This window comes from Lathyrus oleraceus, chromosome 3, assembly GCF_024323335.1.
Source record: "Lathyrus oleraceus cultivar Zhongwan6 chromosome 3, CAAS_Psat_ZW6_1.0, whole genome shotgun sequence".
NCBI lineage: Eukaryota > Viridiplantae > Streptophyta > Magnoliopsida > Fabales > Fabaceae > Lathyrus > Lathyrus oleraceus.
Genome location: NC_066581.1, coordinates 511,802,233 through 511,814,560, shown reverse-complemented (window position 1 = coordinate 511,814,560; position 12,328 = coordinate 511,802,233). Strand labels below are relative to the sequence as shown.

The window sequence follows — 12,328 nt, the reverse complement described above, 5'->3', positions numbered from 1 at the left end:
TGTAATTGACAAAAGATTAATGGGTGAGACTTGTTGGGGAATACCATCGTCATCAACAAAAGGTTAAAGGAAAATATTCACTGAGGAATATCATCCTCGTCAACAAAAGGCTGAAGGAAAAGATTAGTTAAGGAATATCATCCTCAACAAAAAGCTAAAGGGAAATATTTGTTGGGGAACATCCAACAAAAAAATGTGTAGGATAGGAATTCACTCAGAGAAATACTACTGACTTGACTGAGAATTGACCTGGACTCTCATGATTGGTCGCGAATCCTGACTTATGCTATGTAAGTATATTTTTAATTTTTAATGGCGTAATATTTCACCTCGGTGAAAATGCTACGCACGATGCTATGAAAATCCTGACTTACAACAAAAATATTTATTAATTAATCAATTAGTTTTTATATATCTACTTAAGAAAAAGTTATAAATGCAATTGTATTTTTAAAATAACCGTGTATATTAGTAACAAACCAACTCTATTTTATATAAAAAAATCTAACTAAAACTACTATTTTGATGGAAAGTCTATATATAGCAAGATTAATCTTCATAAAGATCAAAGAAAGTTATTGTCAAAATAAGTCAAAGAAGTTTAAAACAACACAATAACAAATTTCTGGTGGAATATTTTAAAAAGTTAGTCTGGATTTTATAAAAATAGGAAGTCATCTTATACATGTTTTAGGGGAAGAAATCCATATTTGTTTTTTCTCCATTATAAATAAAGCAAAATTGTAAATTGTATATCAAATTCACACATTCTCGTCTTTGTAGAAAATGGAGATTCTATCATCTTTTGCAATTTCTAAAACTATTCTTGCAATATTATCTTTTGTTTTGCTTTCCAATATTCCCTCTCAAGCACAAGGGTGTATGTATTCTTTTTGTTCTTTTAGTTAATAACTTTCATAATTTATAGTTTAAAATTACACGAAAAATATAATTAAACATTGATAAAACCATGAAAAAAATACAATTAAATCTTTTGTCTCATTTATAGAAGTCCGGTCATTTTAAGTATTTATTTGTCCAACATTATAATTATACAACAAATTAACTTTTTCAAACAATCACGAAAAATGTCAAAATTTGTATAAATAAAAATGAGGAGAATACAATTGTTTTAAATGCAACATAACTCTTTATAATCACAGTTACTCAAAACTATTCATTTTTCAACATGCATTAGCTAACATTTTTCATTGCCATGATTGACCCTATAATATTATATTACAGATCTTCTTCCTAAGCAGAAGTCGGCTCAATATAACATATCTTCTTTACAGGTAATTTTGATTAAGTTAATTAATTATCTTGAGACAAAATAATATTAATTGAGTCATAATTATTTTATTTGTGTATATATAGTAATTAATAAACATGTTAATATTGTTGAACTCATGTAGATTGGAGAAGCAACTACAACTAATCCATACGACTATATTAAAATTTCTAAATTCTTCAAGATTTCCAAATCAAAAATCATTTCCAAATGGATTTTTATTTGGTACCGGATCTTCGGCCCTACAGGTGCATGCTTAAAAATAATATGTATTTCAATATATAATAATAACACTTGTTAAAATACTAAAATATATAATAGTTTAAAATTATCAAATTTAATTTATTATTGACAACTTTTTGATAACATTAGATTGAAGGAGGATGTCATGAAGGAGGAAGAGGACTTGGTATATGGGATGATATAGTTGAACAAAATAAAGGTTAGGAATATATATAATTATAATAGGAAAACATAAATGATTACTTTGATAGGTACCTAATTTTCATCATTTAATATTATTTCAATTTTAATATTTAATTAGTTCAAAATAAATTTGAATTTTAAATTAACTGTATTTATGATATTGAAATCCAACAAAATTCTAAGATACTAAAATACTCCAAAATTTTAATCATAAAAAAAAAAGTATATGTGTAGTGACAAACAATTTTTTTCAAAAATTTATATTAGTAATGACGGCATGATCATTTTACAACTATTTCTTTTTAATTTGAAATTCATTTTATGTATTATTGTCATTCATTTATCTCTATTTCTTTTAGAATATAATATGCGAGTTTAGTGGTTAATCCCAAATTTTTTTAACAAACAGGTGTATTTTTAGATGTTGACAAATTTCCATCAAAAATAGAACATTACAAGAGATATAAGGTGAGTTCATTAAATATGAATATACTTATTTTTGTTTATAGACAGATATTAAACATCATAGTTTGTATTTTGATGAGAGTGAGGGTTCAATCATCTTCCTTCTGGTTAGAAACAACACAAACCTTCTGGTTTTCTAAATTATATATTACTTGGTAGATATAATAAATTGAAAGTCACAAATAATGAGAAAAATATACACCTTGAATTTAATTATTGTTTTAAATTTATTTTGTGGTGTTATAGGAGGATGTTCAACATTTAAAGAAACTTGGAATAAATTCTTACAGAATGTCTATCTCTTGGAGTAGAGTGATGCCAGGTAAAAAATTTAAGTTAAAATATTCTATTATAATTGATCAATACATGCTCAAATATTTTTTTAAAGAGAATGTTAAAAAGGTACATTCTTAGTTATAGCTTACTAACATACTCACTCTAAAATATAAGTAGGTGTGAGTTAGACAATTTTAAATATTTAATATGTATTTGTGTAATTAGCATCTTATTAATTTATATCTTTTATGTTTACTATCTATTTAATATTTTTAAATATTTGATTATTTTGGTTTTTTCTTTGTATTTGATTTGCATCATAATTTTTATTAATTTGTAAAGTGACGAATATATAAGGAGGTGTAAGTAAGACAATTTCAAATATTTGATTTGCACCATAATTTTTATTAATACTTAGTTATATTTTATTAACATATTCGGTGTTAGACAATTTCAAATATTTGATATGTATTTTGTGTAATTAGCATCTTATTAATTTGTATTTTTTATGTTTATCACCTATTTAATATTTTTGAATATTTGATTATTTTGATTTTTTCTTTATATTTGATTTGCATCATAACTTTTATTAATTTGTAAAGTGACGAAAATATTACACAACATTTGAATTTAGATATTAAATAACGTGTCTTAGTTAGACTCTGATTTATATTGTAGTTCATAACATCTTTAAAAAAGAGTGCGACTTTACTTAATCGTAATCATAATACTTTATCGACCAAGAAAAATAAACTTTGTAGGTAAACACTACGCGAAAAACTGGAATAGACAGCGCCCCTTAGAGGGCGCTTTATTACAAAAGCGCACTCTAAAGTGAAGAGAAAAAATAAGGAGCGAACAACTGGAATAGACAGCGCACTTTAGAGGGCGCTTTTGTAATAAAGCGCCCTCTAAGGTGAAGCGAAAAAATAAGGAGGAGATAGAGGGACAACAATACAGGGCGCTTTTTAGAAAGCGCCCTCTAAGGTTACCCTTAGCGGGCGCTTTTAAAAAAGCGCTCTATAAGTCCATGTGCATTTCCAGTTTATAAAGCGCTTTTGGAAAGCCTTAGAGAGCGCTTTTAGAAGCGCCCTCTTAGGCCCCCTTTAGAGGGCGCTTTTGTAACAAAGCGCCCTCTAAAGTGAAGCCAAAAAAAAATGGAGGGACAACAATAGAGGGCGCTTTTGTGAAAGCGCCCTCTAAGGTTACCCTTAGAGGGCGCTTTTGAAAAAGCGCTCTCTAAGTCCATGTACATTTCCAGTTTATAAAGCGCTTCTGGAAAGCCTTAGAGAGCGCTTTCATAAGCGCCCTCTTAGGCCCCCTTTAGAGGGCGCTTTTTTTCCACAAGCGCCCTCTAATGTCCCCTTTAGTAAACATTAAAATTATAACATACTGCGCGTTTTGTTATTTCACTATCTGTTATTAGCGTTCTTTTTCATGTTAGGGTTCTGAGGCGTTTTCCTTCCACCTCTGTTAGATCTACATGCGCGTTTCCTCCTTCTACCAATCAAAGGTACACGCTTTTCCCAATTACTGTTTTATGTTATTGCTTTGTTTTAGCTTTGCCCAATTTCTATTTTACCTTATTACTGCGCGTTTCCTCCTTCTACGTTTGTTTCGACCATGATAGCGGATGCACTAGGAAATTGACGGTTGGTTTTTAGTGACCATGATTGCGGATGCAATGGGTTATACGACCTATGAACATCTGATTTTGTGTCAACACCAGTATCATTAGAAACCTAGGTCCGAATGTGTTTGAACTCTTCTGAAATTGTTTTTTATTTATTCTAATTAGTAATGGATAATACATGGATGTCTTCCAATCGATTGTCGAGAGAGTACGAGAATGGGGTATCAGAATTCGTTAAGTTTGCCGTTGCGCACGCCGAAGACCCCAGTAGAATGATATGTCCTTGCTTGGGTTGTTGTTATGGGAAACGGGTTGACGCAGTTCAGTTGACATCGCATCTAATGAGGCATGGAATTGATCGAAGTTATACATGTTGGAATTTGCATGGTGAGAAAAGTAACGAGAATGTTGAACCGGGGGATAGTACGACCTATGCCTCAAACTATAGTGGCGCAGATACATACGATTGTGATCGAGTTGAAGAGATTGCAGAAGCACTTGAAGGAGATCTTAAGGATTGTCCCGAAATGTTTGAGAGGTTGGTAAGTGATGCAGAGAAACCTTTGTATGATGGTTGCACTAAATTCACAAGATTGTCTGCGGTATTAAAGTTGTACAACTTAAAGGCGGGCAATGGGTGGTCGGATAAAAGTTTCACAGAGTTATTAGCCCTTTTGAAAGATATGCTTCCTGAGGATAATGTTCTTCCCAATCGAACATATGAGACCAAAAAGATGTTGTGCTCTATTGGCATGAGCTATGATAAGATACATGCATGTCCAAACGATTGCGTTTTGTTTCGAAATGAGTATGCATCGTTAAATGAGTGTCCTAAATGCGGTGTCTCGCGATATAAGAACAAGTTGTCTCCAGCAAAGGTCTTGTGGTATTTTCCTGTTATTCCGAGATTTAGACGCATGTTTCGTAGTGAAACCGATTCAAGACACTTGACCTGGCATGCAGATGAAAGAATTATAGATGGAAAGTATCGACATCCGGCAGATTCACCACAGTGGTTGAAAATTGATAATGATTATCCTGAATTTGGAGAAGAATCAAGAAACCTTCGCTTGGCATTATCTACTGATGGAATGAACCCACACGGTATCCAGAGTATCTCACACAGTACATGGCCTGTGATTATTATGATTTATAACCTACCTCCATGGCTATGTATGAAGCGTAAGTACATGATGTTGTCTATGTTGATTTCTGGACCTAAACAACCAGGGAATGACATAGACGTGTACTTGAAGCCCTTAATCGAAGATTTAAAGATTTTGTGGGAGACCGGTGTGGAGGTTTATGATGGATATAGGAAAGAAAGTTTCAACTTGAGGGCGATGTTGTTTGGCACAATTAATGATTTTCCAGCATACGGAAATCTATCAGGGTATAGCATAAAAGGTCAATGTGCGTGTCCTGTTTGTGAAGATAAAACAGATTGGAAGCGCTTGGAGTTTGGTCAGAAGAATGTCTTTCTCGGTCATCGGAGATTCTTAAATTCAAATCATCACTACCGTGGATGGAGAAAAGCGTTCAATGGAGAGACAGAACAAGGCAGAGCTCCACCTATATTGACGGGTGATCAAATTTTTGAAAAGGTGAAAGATTTGGATACTCAGTTTGGCAAGCCTTTTGCCCACACACTTGTCAAAAGTGGGTGGAAGAAGAGGTCAGTTTTTTTTGAATTGCCGTATTGGAAGTCCTTGTATGTGAGACATTTTCTTGATGTTATGCATATTGAAAAAAATGTATTTGAAAGTGTTATTGGCACGTTACTCAATATACAAGGAAAGTCTAAGGATGGCCTTAAGGCAAGAAAGGACTTGATAGCGATGGGAATAAGAACTGAATTAGGACCCTTGAAGAAAGGAAAACGAACATATCTACCGCCTGCTGCTTATACTCTATCTAGAAAGGAGAAAAAAACATTGTGTAAGTTTCTAAGTGAAGTTAAAGTTCCAGAAGGGTACTCTTCAGATATTAGAAGACTTGTGTCTATGAAAGACCTCAAGTTAAAGAGTTTAAAGACCCATGATTGCCATGTTATAATGGAACATTTTCTCCCAATAGGTATACGTTCTATTCTTCCAGAAAAAGTAAGAAGCTCTATAACTAAGTTGTGTTCTTTCTTCAAGTCAATTTGCAGTAAGGTGATCAATCCTGCGATCTTACCAATGTTGCAAAAAGAAATCGTTATTACTTTGTGTGAGCTTGAAATGTTTTTTCCTCCATCATTTTTTGACATAATGGTACATCTAGTTGTTCATCTTGTGAAAGAGACACAATTGTGTGGACCAGCTTATATGAGATGGATGTACCCTGTTGAACGTTATATGAAAATATTAAAAGGGTACGTGAAGAACCGAAGTCGACCAGAAGGTTGTATGGTTGAAAGATACATTGTTGAAGAAGCGATTGAGTTTTGTACTGAATATTTGTCTAATGTTCAGTCAATCGGACTCCCCAAGTCTCAGCTTGTCGAAAAGAAAGAAGGAAAAAATCTAATTGGAAATAAAATCGTGGCAGTATCAAGGGTCGAACGGGATCAAGTGCATTTGTATGTTCTGCACAATGAGAATGAGGTTGAGCCGTATGTTGAAATTCACAAGGATGTTCTCCGAGGTTTAAATCCCAATAGAAATGAAAATTGGATAGTACGAGAGCACAATCGATGTTTTATACCTTGGTTTAAGGATCATATTTATTCAAAGTATTATTCAGATCCCGCTTCAATAACAGAAAGGTTGAGATGCTTAGCATATGGTCCAAGTTTCCATGTTTTTTCTTATAGCGCATACGCGATTAATGGATACACATTTTATACCAAAGAACAAGATGATAAAAGTACTATGCAGAATAGTGGTGTCACCGTGGTAGCTGAAGCAATGCACATATCAAGTGTGAAGGACTTAAACCCCAAATTTGCAAATCTGTCGTATTTTGGTGTTATCGAGCGCATTTGGGTGTTTGATTATGAGAAGTTTCAGATTCCTATATTTGGTTGCAAGTGGGTTGAAAATAATAACGGCATTCGAATGGATAAGTCAAGATTTTTGCAAGTGGATCTTAATAGGGTGGGATACAAAGATGAGTCTTTTATTCTAGCCTCTCAAGCTAGACAAGTGTTCTATGTCAATGATCCGAAAAGTACGAAATGGTCTATAGTTCTTTTTTCCAACAAAGTAATTGATGAAAACACTGGAGATCAAGGTGATATTGATGTTGAGATTGAATCGTTTACCAGAAATGATCAAGATGAGAATATTATATCAAATGATTCATATATTAGAAATGATCATAATGAGGGTATTTGGATCAATCCAACCGTCCGTGTTGTTAAGAGACATGTAGAACATATTCCAACCAAGAAAAGAAAGAGAACTTAGTGAAAAAGGTACAGGTCAAATGATTTTAATTGTTTTCTTTATTACAGGTAAAATGACTTTTATGATTTTAATTGTTTTTACATTTGTCATCTGATTTTAATTGTTTTCTTTTTTACAGGTAAAATGATGATGCTGGATATTTGTTTAGATGGAGATGCTCTATTGTCGTCAAGCCTCATTCGCGTAGATGATGATGCTGGATATTTGAAAGTATCCCTCTACGACAATGGAACATGTCCATCTAAACATATATCAATTCTATCTTCAAAAGATAAGGGTTCAATGTTGGCAAGTTACATTGGTTTCCTTGTTCGACAACATATTCCGATTACATGTGATAATTGGAGAAGTCCGGACTTGAAGGTTGGCAAAGAAAAAATATGGTCGGAGATACAGGTACTTACCATATATTGTTATATGTTTTTTGTTGCATCAACTTTGCAGCCCTGTATTGTAGGCAGAATTTAGGACTTCTCAAAGTTGATTTCTTGTTACTTTGTCGTTCATAAAATACACCACTAAATTCTCTGCGTTTAATTTTTAATTTTTTTTCATCAGGCTTGTGTCTCAATAGAGGATGGGTATCTACCTAAAGTTACTTTTGTAGTGGTCCAAAAGAGACATCACACCCGTCTCTTTCCTGTCAACCCCAAAGAGACCGATAGAAGTGGAAATATTATGCCAGGTTTTTTCAATATATTTCTCAACGCAGCTGGTATATATTATCATTTGAATTTATCACTTTTTGCTGATTTTGTTGTTCTAAATTGTCAAAGGAACCGTGGTAGACACCAGCATTTGTCACCCTAGGGAATTTGATTTTTACCTTAACAACCATGCAGGAATTCAGGTAATATTAGCTATGTCATTTAACTTTATGCCATTGTTTACTATTTGTTGCTCAATCGCCTTTTGACAGTTCTGTGTTATTTGCATTTGGACGTGTTCTTTTTGCAGGGGACTACTTATGCTGCCATCTGTTGTTTTGGTTGAGCCTTATTTTGTATGGATGTGCGATAGAACTACTAGACAGCTTTTGGATATACAGAACATGTTTGCCACCATGGGTGGATGGGCGTTTTTGTTTAGTATTGGTTAGAACTACTAGACAGCTTTTGGATACAGTGGTCACTGGGTGTTGGTTGCTATGTTTTATTCTCTTAATTGTAGTACTTTGAGAATATGTTGTTGTATATTGTTGATCAAAGAATCATATATTAATGTTGTATATATGGAGGATTAATGTTGTATATAAATGGATTCATGTTGTATATATCAATGGATTAATGGTGTATAACATTGGATTAAAGGATGAAATCAATATGAATTTTACACTTTTGCAGCATGCGAACAGGTTACCAATTAAATATCCACTGTTTTTCAAACAAATTTTTTTAAAATAACTAACACTTTAGAGGGCGCTTTGTCCAGAAAGCGCCCTCTAAACACTTTACATTGACAACTTTAGAGGGCGCTTTTTCCTGAAAGCGCCCTCTAAACACTTTACATTGACAACTTTAGAGGGCGCTTTTTCCTGAAAGCGCCCTCTAAACACTTTACAATGACAACTTTAGAGGGCGCTTCTTCCTGAAAGCGCCCTCTAAACACTTTACATTGACAACTTTAGAGGGCGCTTTTTCCAGAAAGCGCCCTCTAAACACTTTACACTGACAACTTTAGAGGGCGCTTTATCCAGAAAGCGCCCTCTAAGGTGTCCCTTTATGGACCACTCCAGAGGGCGCTTTTTTCTTAAAGCGCACTATAATGTGGCCACTTTAGACAACGCTTTCTCCAGGAGAACAAAGCGCTGTCTTTACCTATGCCAGCGCCAGATTAGAGGGCGCTTAAAAGCGCTGTTATAGGCCAAAATAAGCGCCATCTTTTCCCTTATTTGGCGTAGTGAAAATATATGAACAACAAAAGTGAACACCTAGTAACATCTTTTTGTTCACGGATAAACTTATCAATCGATTAATAATCACATCCACATGAACAATCAATAATATTATAATATATTTCTTCCTTACTAATACTAAACACTTATATTTCTCTTTAATTTCAATGGTCATTTATATAGATGGAACCTTAAAAGGAGGTATAAATCAAGAAGGTATCAACTTCTACAACAACTTGATTGATGAATTACTCGAAAATGGTATGAATTGAAAAATATAATATTCATTGCAATCTTTATTTCAATAAGAACTTTGTCTATAATAATCTGTTTTTTTGCTTCACATAATATCCATTTTTCATTTAAATTTGTAGGTATTGAACCTTTTGTGGGTATCATGCACTTTGACTATCCATTAGCCCTTAAACAAAAGCACGGTGGCTTCTTAAATCGATCTATTGTGTAATTTTTTCTTAACATCATCTCATCAAATTATTTTATTTTTAAAAAATTGGTTTAACTTTAAAGTTAGTTTGCACAAAGATTATGGAACTTCAACATCCATGTTTATATTATTTATGTAAAAATCAAATTTCAGAAAATATTATAAGGATTATAGTGAGCTCTTATTCAAAACATATGGAGATCGAGTAAAACATTGGACTACAATCAATGAGGCAGAAGTCACTGCTATATTTCAATTCATGCTCAATATTGATAATGTATCTACTGATGAGGCATGCAAAAATACTAAAATATGTACACAAACATATACTCTACTTCATAACTTCCTTCTTTCCCATGCTACATCATCAAAGTTATACAAAACAAAATTCCAAGTAAGTCATATTTTAGAAATTGCATGTTACATATAATATATCATCAACGTTAGCTCAAAATATATGCAGATTAACATTTGAGATTTACAACAACGCGAGTGAATGGAATACAAACCTATGACAAAATTAGAAATTAGAAATTATACTAATAATAGTTATGATTAATTTATTAGATTAAAATAGTGAGGTTGATAATTATCTTTAATAATTATATGTTATTTTTGAATGAATGTTTAATATAGGCACAACAAGGGGGGGAAATTGGATTTGCTCTTTCATCCGGAAGATATGTTCCTTATAGTTCAAAATCAGAGGATGTTGCTGCTACTCAGAGATTGATGGATTTCTACTGGGGATGGTTAGTGCATTTTACTAACCCTACCAACGACATACCTTGTTTCTTATTATATTTATGTTATGTTTTGTTAAATTTTCATATCATATTTTAGTTGTTAATACATTTTCTTATCAAAAATTTATATAGCTACATTTTATTCCAATGTATAGGATTTTAGACCCAGTGTTCTATGGTGATTATCCAACAATAATGAAAGAGTATGTGGGGAATAGACTACCAAAATTCACTAAAAAGGAGAAATATATGTTAAAAGGAAGCACTGACTTTGTCGGAATCAATTATTATACTTCTCGTTTTGCTAGACATGAATCAAATAGAACCAAGATTATGTATGACAATTGTATGACAATTATGACGCCTTAGCAGTTTCAGAAGGTAAGTTTTTTTGTTAAACTAAACCTTACAATAAATTATAATAATTTATTTTTAAGTGCTTTTTTGTCATTATTTCCTTATTGCAGCTTCTAATATAGACGGAAAAATCCTTGGTTATAAGGTAAGAGAATAATGATAAGAATTTAAAAGAATTACATTTGTTAGTGGAATAACATAATTATTATATTTTTACTTGTTAAATATTGATAATATATAGGATCAATACGGTTGGAACAATGTCTATCCTGAAGGATTATATAATTTTTTAGTCTACATTAAAGAAAAGTATAAAAATCCAAAAATTTACATCACAGAAAATGGTTAGTAGTGCATTTTTTCATTACAATATTATAATTAATAGTTATAGTTTATAATACAAAAAAAAATTATCAATATCTTTTTTGTCAAATCCTATTTACGTAGGTATTGCTTCTTCTAAAATTTCAAATCCATTGAAGGATGAGCATCGAATTGCTTATGTTGCTGCACATTTAAATGCTACGAAGGCAGCAATTGAGTAAGTCATCTTTCCTTATCCATAAAATTTTATGGATGATAAATAAATATCATGATACAATTAACTATTTTTTAAAATTGAATATATTGCATTTAGATATTAAATATTTGTGTACGTTTTATTTATGAATGACCTTATGTTGCTTTTGTAAGGATTGTTTATTTATTTTATTGTCTTTCTCTATAAAAACCATTAACAATATTTTTACAATAGAGATCAATAATTATGCATCAATAGTACAAAATAATTTGAAGTAGTTATTCAATCATCTTACTATATAGATATTGTATTTATATAACTTAGGAAGTGAGTAAAAAAACTAACATGATAATGCATAATTCAACAATTATGTAATATTTTTCTATTTTTCAAACATAAATTTTAAACTACTTCTATTAATTATTCTTTATAACTCAAAATTTTATTGTTCACTATAAATATTTATAATCGTTGGTTCTTAATTTCATTAATATGAAGAAAAAAAACTAAGTTTGAAGAGATAAGTTATAATAAAACTATCAGTATGGAAAATAGTTTAATATGAAACAAAATGCTTCTATAACTTGTTCTTACAAGAAACTAATCTTCAAGAGTTTTTTATGTTTAAATTGATAGTGATGGCGTAAATGTTCAAGGTTACTTTTTATGGACAGCATTTGATACATTTGAATTTCAAGCGGGATATTCTGGAAATTGGGGTCTTTATCATATTGATTTTAATGATACTCTCAAGCGTATACCAACTGATGCAGCTAAATGGTACACAAAATACCTGACAAGTGATTTGAGACACTAACATATACTAATTTTGTTGGAATCAACTTGAAAAAAAAGAAGATCAATATAAATGGAGAACAAAGAA

General features: G+C 31.8%; 1 pseudogene; it reads left to right on the top strand.

Annotated features, from left to right (window-relative positions):
* The first annotated feature begins 786 nt into the window (after positions 1-786).
* Positions 787-12,262, top strand: LOC127128508 (beta-glucosidase 13-like; annotated as a pseudogene).
* The last annotated feature ends 66 nt before the right edge of the window (positions 12,263-12,328 follow it).